Genomic DNA, 6,887 nt, shown 5'->3' on the forward strand with positions numbered 1-6,887 from the left:
CTGACGGTTGAGGATTGAGGTTTGAGGATTGAGGGTTGTGGATTGAGAACGAGGACAGAGGGTTGAATATTGATGTTTGAGGCCTGAGGATTGAGGATTGAGGATTGAGAATTGATGATTGAGGATTGAGGATTGAGGATTGAAGATTGAGGATTGGGTATTGAGGATTGAAGAATGAGGATTGAGGATTGAGGATTGAGGATTGAGGATTGCAGATTGAGTATTGAGAATAGAAGGTTGAGGATTCAGAATTGAGGACTGAGGATTGAGGATTGAGGATTGAGGATTGAGGATTGAAGATTGAGTATTGAAGATTGAAGATTGAGGATTGAGGATTGAGTGTTGAGGATTGAGGATTGAGGATTGAAGATTGAGGATTGAGTATTGAGGATTGAGAATTGAGAATTGATGATTGAGGATTGAGGATTGAGTATTGAGGATTGAAGATTGAGGATTGAGGATTGAGGATTGACGATTGAGGATTGCTGATTGGGTATTGAGTATTGAAGATTGAGGATTGAGGATTGACAATTGAGGATTGCTGATTGAGGATTGAGGATTGAGGATTGAAGATTGAGTATTGAGGATTGAAGATTGACGATTGAGGATTGAGGATTGAGGATAGAGGATTGAGCATTGAGGATTGAGGATTGGGGATTGAGGATTGACGATTGAGGATTGAGTATTGAGGATTGAAGATTGAGTACTGATGATTGAAGATTGAGGATTGAGGATTGAGGTTTGAGGACTGAGGACTGAGGATTGAGGATTGAGAATTCTGGATTGAGGATTGAGGATTGGAGATTGAGGATTGGGTATTGTGGATTGAAGAATGAGGATTGAGGATTGAGGATAGAAGGTTGAGGATTCAGAATTGAGGACTGAGGATTGAGGATTGAGGATTGAGGATTGAGGATTGAAGATTGAGTATTGAAGATTGAAGATTGAGGATTGAGGATTGAGGGTTGAGGATTGAGGATTGAGGATTGAAGATTGAGGATTGAGTATTGAGGATTGAGAATTGAGAATTGATGATTGAGGATTGAGGATTGAGTATTGAGGATTGAAGATTGAGGATTGAGGATTGAGGATTGAGGATTGAGGATTGAGGTTTGAGGATTGAGGATTGAGGCTTGAGGATTGAGGATTGAGGATTGAAGAATGAATATTGACGATTGAAGATTGAGGATTGAGTATTGCGGGTTGTGGATTGAGGACGAGGACTGAGGGTTGAATATTGATGTTTGAGGTCTGAGGATTGAGGATTGAGGATTGAGGATTGAGGATTGAGGATTGAAGATTGAGTATTGAGGATTGAAGATTGAGGATTAAGGATTGAGGATTGGGGATTGAGGATCTAGGATTGGAGATTGATTATTGGGGATTGAAGATTGAGGATTGAGGACTGAGGATTGAGAATTGAGAATTGAGGATGAGGACTGAGGGTTGAGGATTGAGGTTTGAGGAACGAAGATTGAGGATTGAGGATTGAGGACTGAGGATTGACGATTGAGTATTGAAGATTGAGGATTTATGACTTAGGATTGAGGATTGAGGATTGAGGATTGAGTATTGAGGATTGAAGATTGAGTATTGAAGATTGAAGATTGAGGATTGAGGATTGAGGGTTGAGGATTGAGGACGACGACTGACGGTTGAGGATTGAGGTTTGAGGTTTGAGGGTTGTTGATTGAGAACGAGGACTGAGGGTTGAATATTGATCTTTGAGGCCTGAGGATTGAGGATTGAGGATTGAGAATTGATGATTGAGGACTGAGGGTTGAAGATTGAGGATTGAGTATTGAGGATTGAAGGATGAGGATTGAGGATTGAGGATTGACGATTGAGGATTGCTGATTGGGTATTGAGGATTGAAGATTGAGGATTCAGGATGGAGGATTGAGGATTGAGGATTGAGGATTGAGGATTGAGGATTGAAGATTGAGTATTGAGGATTGAAGATTGAGGATTGAGGATTGAGGATTGAGGATAGAGGATTGAGCATTGAGGATTGAGGATTGGGGATTGAGGATTGAGGATTGACGATTGAGGATTGAGTATTGAGGATTGAAGATTGAGTACTGATGATTGAAGATTGAGGATTGAGGATTGAGGTTTGAGGACTGAGGACTGAGGATTGAGGATTGAGAATTCTGGATTGAGGATTGAGGATTGGAGATTGAGGATTGGGTATTGTGGATTGAAGAATGAGGATTGAGGATTGAGGATTGAGGATTGAGGATTGAGGATTGAGGATTGAAGATTGAGGATTGGATATTGAGGATTGAAGAATGAGGATTGAGGATTGAGGGTTGAGGATTGAGGATTGAAGATTGAATATTGAGGATTGAAGATTGAGGATTGAGGATTGAGGATTGAGGATTAAGGAATGAAGATTGAGTACTGAGGATTGAAGATTGAGGATTGAGTATTGAGGATTGAGGATTGAGGTTTGAAGATTGAGGATTGAGGATTGAGGATTGAGGATTGAGGATTGAGGATTCAGGATTGAGGATTGAGGATTGAGGATTGAGGGTTGAGGATTGAGGACGAGGACTGACGGTTGAGGATTGAGGTTTGAGGATTGAGGATTGAGGATTGAGGACTGAGGCTTGAGGATTGACGATTGAGCATAGAGGATTGAAGATTGAGGACTGGCGATTGAGGATTGAAGATTGAGGATTAAGGACTGAGGATTGGGGATTGAGAATCTAGGATTGGAGATTGATTTTTGGGGATTGAAGATTGAGGATTGAGGATTGAGGATTGCTAATTGAGATTTGAGGATGAGGACTGAGGGTTGAGGATTGAGGTTTGAGGAACGAGGATTGAGGATTGAGGATTGAGGACTGAGGATTGACGATTGAGTATTGAAGATTGAGAATTTATGACTGAGGATTGAGGATTGAGGATCGAGGATTGAGGATTGAGGATTGAAGATTGAGTATTGGGGATTGAATATTGAGGATTGAGGATTGAGGATTGAGAATGAGGGCTGAGGGTCGAGGATTGAGGTTTGAGTATAGAATCCTGAGAATTCAGGATATTCTATTGAGCATTGAGAATTTAGGATTGATGGTTGAGGACTGAGGATTGAGGATTGAGAATTCAGGATTGAGGATCGAGGATTGAAGATTGAGGATTGGGTATTGAGGATTGAGGAATGAGGATTGAGGATTGAGGATTGAGGACTGAGGATTGGGATTGAAGATTGAGGATTGGGTATTGAGGATTGAAGAATGAGGATTGAGGGTTGAGGATTGAGGATTGAGTATTGAGTGTTGAAGGTTGAGGATTGTGGATTGAGGATTGTGGTTTGAGGATTGAGGATTGAGGATTGAGGATTGAAGATTGAGTATTGAGGATTGAAGATTGAGGATTGAGGATTGAGGATTGAGGATTGAGGACTGAAGCTTGAGTATTGAGGATCGAACATTGAGGATTGAGTATTGAGGATGAGGATTGAGATTTGAAGATTGAGGATTGAGGATTGAGGATTGAGGATTGAGGATAGAGGATTGAGGATTGAAGATTGAATATTGATGATTGAATATTGAGGACTGAGGATTGAGGGTTGTGGATTGAGCATTGAGGATTGAGGATTGATGATTGAGGATTGAGGATTGAGGATTGAGGATTGAAGATTGAGGATTGAGGCTTGACGGTTGAGGATTGAGGACGAGGACTGACGGTTGAGGATTGAGGTTTGAGGATTGAGGATTGAGGATTGAGGACTGAGGCTTGAGGATTGAGGATTGAGGTTTGAGGATTGAGGATTGAGGATTGAGGATTGAGGATTGAGGATTGAAGATTGAATATTGATGATTGAAGATTGAGGATTGAGTATTGAGGGTTGTGGATTGAGGACGAGGACTGAGGGTTGAATATTGATGTTTGAGGTCTGAGGATTGAGGATTGAGGATTGAGAATTGATGATTGAGGATTGAGGATTGAAGATTGAGGATTGGGTATTGAAGATTGAAGAATGAGGATTGTGGATTGAGGATTGAGGATTGAGGATTGCAGATTGAGTATTGAGGATTGAAGATTGAGGATTCAGGATTGAGGATTTAGGATTGAGGATTGAGGATTGAGGATTGAGTATTGAAGATTGAGGATTGATGATTGAGGATTGAGGATTGAGGATTGAGGATTGAGTATTGAGGATTGAAGATTGAGTATTGAGGATTGATGGTTGGTGATTGAGGATTGAGGATTGAGGTTTGAGTATTGAGGATTGACGCTTGAGGATTGAGGGTTGAGGATGTAGGATTGAAGAGAGAAGACTGAGTGTTGAGGATTGAGTGTTGAGAATTGATGCTTGAGGTTTGAAATTTGATTATTGAATATTCTGGATTGAGTATTGAACCATCAGAGTTCAGGATGTTCTATTGAGTATTGAGAATTGAGGATTGATGGTTGAGTATTGAGGATTGATGGTTGAGTGTTGAGTGTTGAATATTGAGGATTGAGGATTGAGGATTGAGGATTGATGATTGAGGATTGAAGATTGATTATTGATGATTGAAGATTGAGGATTGAGGATTGAGGGTTGAGGATTGAGGACGAGGACTGACGGTTGAGGATTGAGGTTTGAGGATTGAGGATTGAGGATTGAGGACTGAGGCTTGAGGATTGAGGATTGAGGTTTGAGGATTGAGGATTGAGGATTGAGGATTGAGGATTGAGGATTGAAGATTGAATATTGATGATTGAAGATTGAGGATTGAGTATTGAGGGTTGTGGATTGAGGACGAGGACTGAGGGTTGAATATTGATATTTGAGGTCTGAGGATTGAGGATTGAGGATTGAGAATTGATGATTGAGGATTGAGGATTGAGGATTGAAGATTGAGGATTGGGTATTGAGGATTGAAGAATGAGGATCGATGATTGAGGATTGAGGATTGAGGACTGAGGCTTGAAGATTGAGGATTGAGTATTGAGGATTGAGGACGAGGACTGACGGTTGAGGATTGAGGTTTGAGGATTGAGGGTTGTGGATTGAGAACGAGGACTGAGGGTTGAATATTGATGTTTGAGGCCTGAGGATTGAGGATTGAGGATTGAGAATTGATGATTCAGGACTGAGGGTTGAAGATTGAGGATTGGGTATTGAGGATTGAAGAATGAGGATTGAGGATTGAGGATTGAAGATTGAGGACTGGCGATTGAGGATTGAATATTGAAGATTAAGGATTGAGGATTGGGGATTGAGGATGTAGGATTGGAGATTGGTTATTCATGATTGAGGATTGAGGATTGAGGATTGAGGATTGATGATTGAGAATTGAGAATTGAGGATGAAGACTGAGGGTTGGGGATTGAAGGTTGAGTATTGAGTATTGAAGATTGAGGATTGAAGGTTGAGTATTGATGATTGAATATTGAGGATTGAGAATTGATAATTGATGATTGAGGATTGAGTATTGAGTATTGAGGATTGAAGATTGAGGATTGAGGATTGAGGATTGAGGATTGAGGATTGAGGTTTGAGGATTGAGGATTGAGGCTTGACGGTTGAGGATTGAGGACGAGGACTGACGGTTGAGGATTGAGGTTTGAGGATTGAGGATTGAGGATTGAGGACTGAGGCTTGAGGATTGAGGATTGAGGTTTGAGGATTGAGGATTGAGGATTGAGGATTGAGGATTGAGGATTGAAGATTGAATATTGATGATTGAAGATTGAGGATTGAGTATTGAGGGTTGTGGACTGAGGACGAGGACTGAGGGTTGAATATTGATGTTTGAGGTCTGAGGATTGAGGATTGAGGATTGAGAATTGATGATTGAGGATTGAGGATTGAAGATTGAGGATTGGGTATTGAAGATTGAAGAATGAGGATTGTGGATTGAGGATTGAGTATTGAGGATTGCAGATTGAGTATTGAGGATTGGAGATTGAGGATTCAGGATTGAGGAATGAGTATTGAAGATTGAGGATTGATGATTGAGGATTGAGGATTGAGGATTGGGGATTGAGGATTGAGGATTGAGGATTGAGGATTGAGGATTGAGTATTGAAGATTGAGGATTGATGATTGAGGATTGAGGATTGAGGATTGAGGATTGAGTATTGAGGATTGAAGATTGAGTATTGAGGATTGAAGATTGGTGATTGAGGATTGAGGATTGAGGATTGAGTATCGAGGATTGACGCTTGAGGATTGAGGGTTGAGGATGTAGGATTGAAGAGAGAGGACTGAGTGTTGAGGATTGAGTGTTGAGAATTGATGCTCGAGGTTTGAAATTTGATTATTGAATATTCTGGATTGAGTATTGAACCTTCAGAGTTCAGGATGTTCTATTGAGTATTGAGAATTGAGGATTGATGGTTGAGTATTGAGGATTGATGGTTGAGGGCTGAGTGTTGAATATTGAGGATTGAGGATTGAGGATTGAGGATTGATGATTGAGGATTGAAGATTGATTATTGATGATTGAAGATTGAGGATTGAGGATTGAGGGTTGAGGATTGAGGACGAGGACTGACGGTTGAGGATTGAGGTTTGAGGATTGAGGATTGAGGATTGAGTACTGAGGCTTGAGGATTGAGGATTGAGTATTGAGGATTGACGCTTGAGGATTGAGGGTTGAGGATGTAGGATTGAAGAGAGAGGACTGAGTGTTGAGGATTGAGTGTTGAGAATTGATGCTTGAGGTTTGAAATTTGATTATTGAATATTCTGGATTGAGTATTGAACCATCAGAGTTCAGGATGTTCTACTGAGTATTGAGAATTGAGGATTGATGGTTGAGTATTGAGGATTGATGGTTGAGGGTTGAGTGTTGAATATTGAGGTTTGAGGATTGAGGATTGAGGATTGATGATTGAGGATTGAGGATTGAGGATTGAGGATTGAAGATTGAGGATTGAGGATTGAC

Source organism: Calliopsis andreniformis, unplaced genomic scaffold (genome assembly GCF_051401765.1).
Source record: "Calliopsis andreniformis isolate RMS-2024a unplaced genomic scaffold, iyCalAndr_principal scaffold0128, whole genome shotgun sequence".
NCBI lineage: Eukaryota > Metazoa > Arthropoda > Insecta > Hymenoptera > Andrenidae > Calliopsis > Calliopsis andreniformis.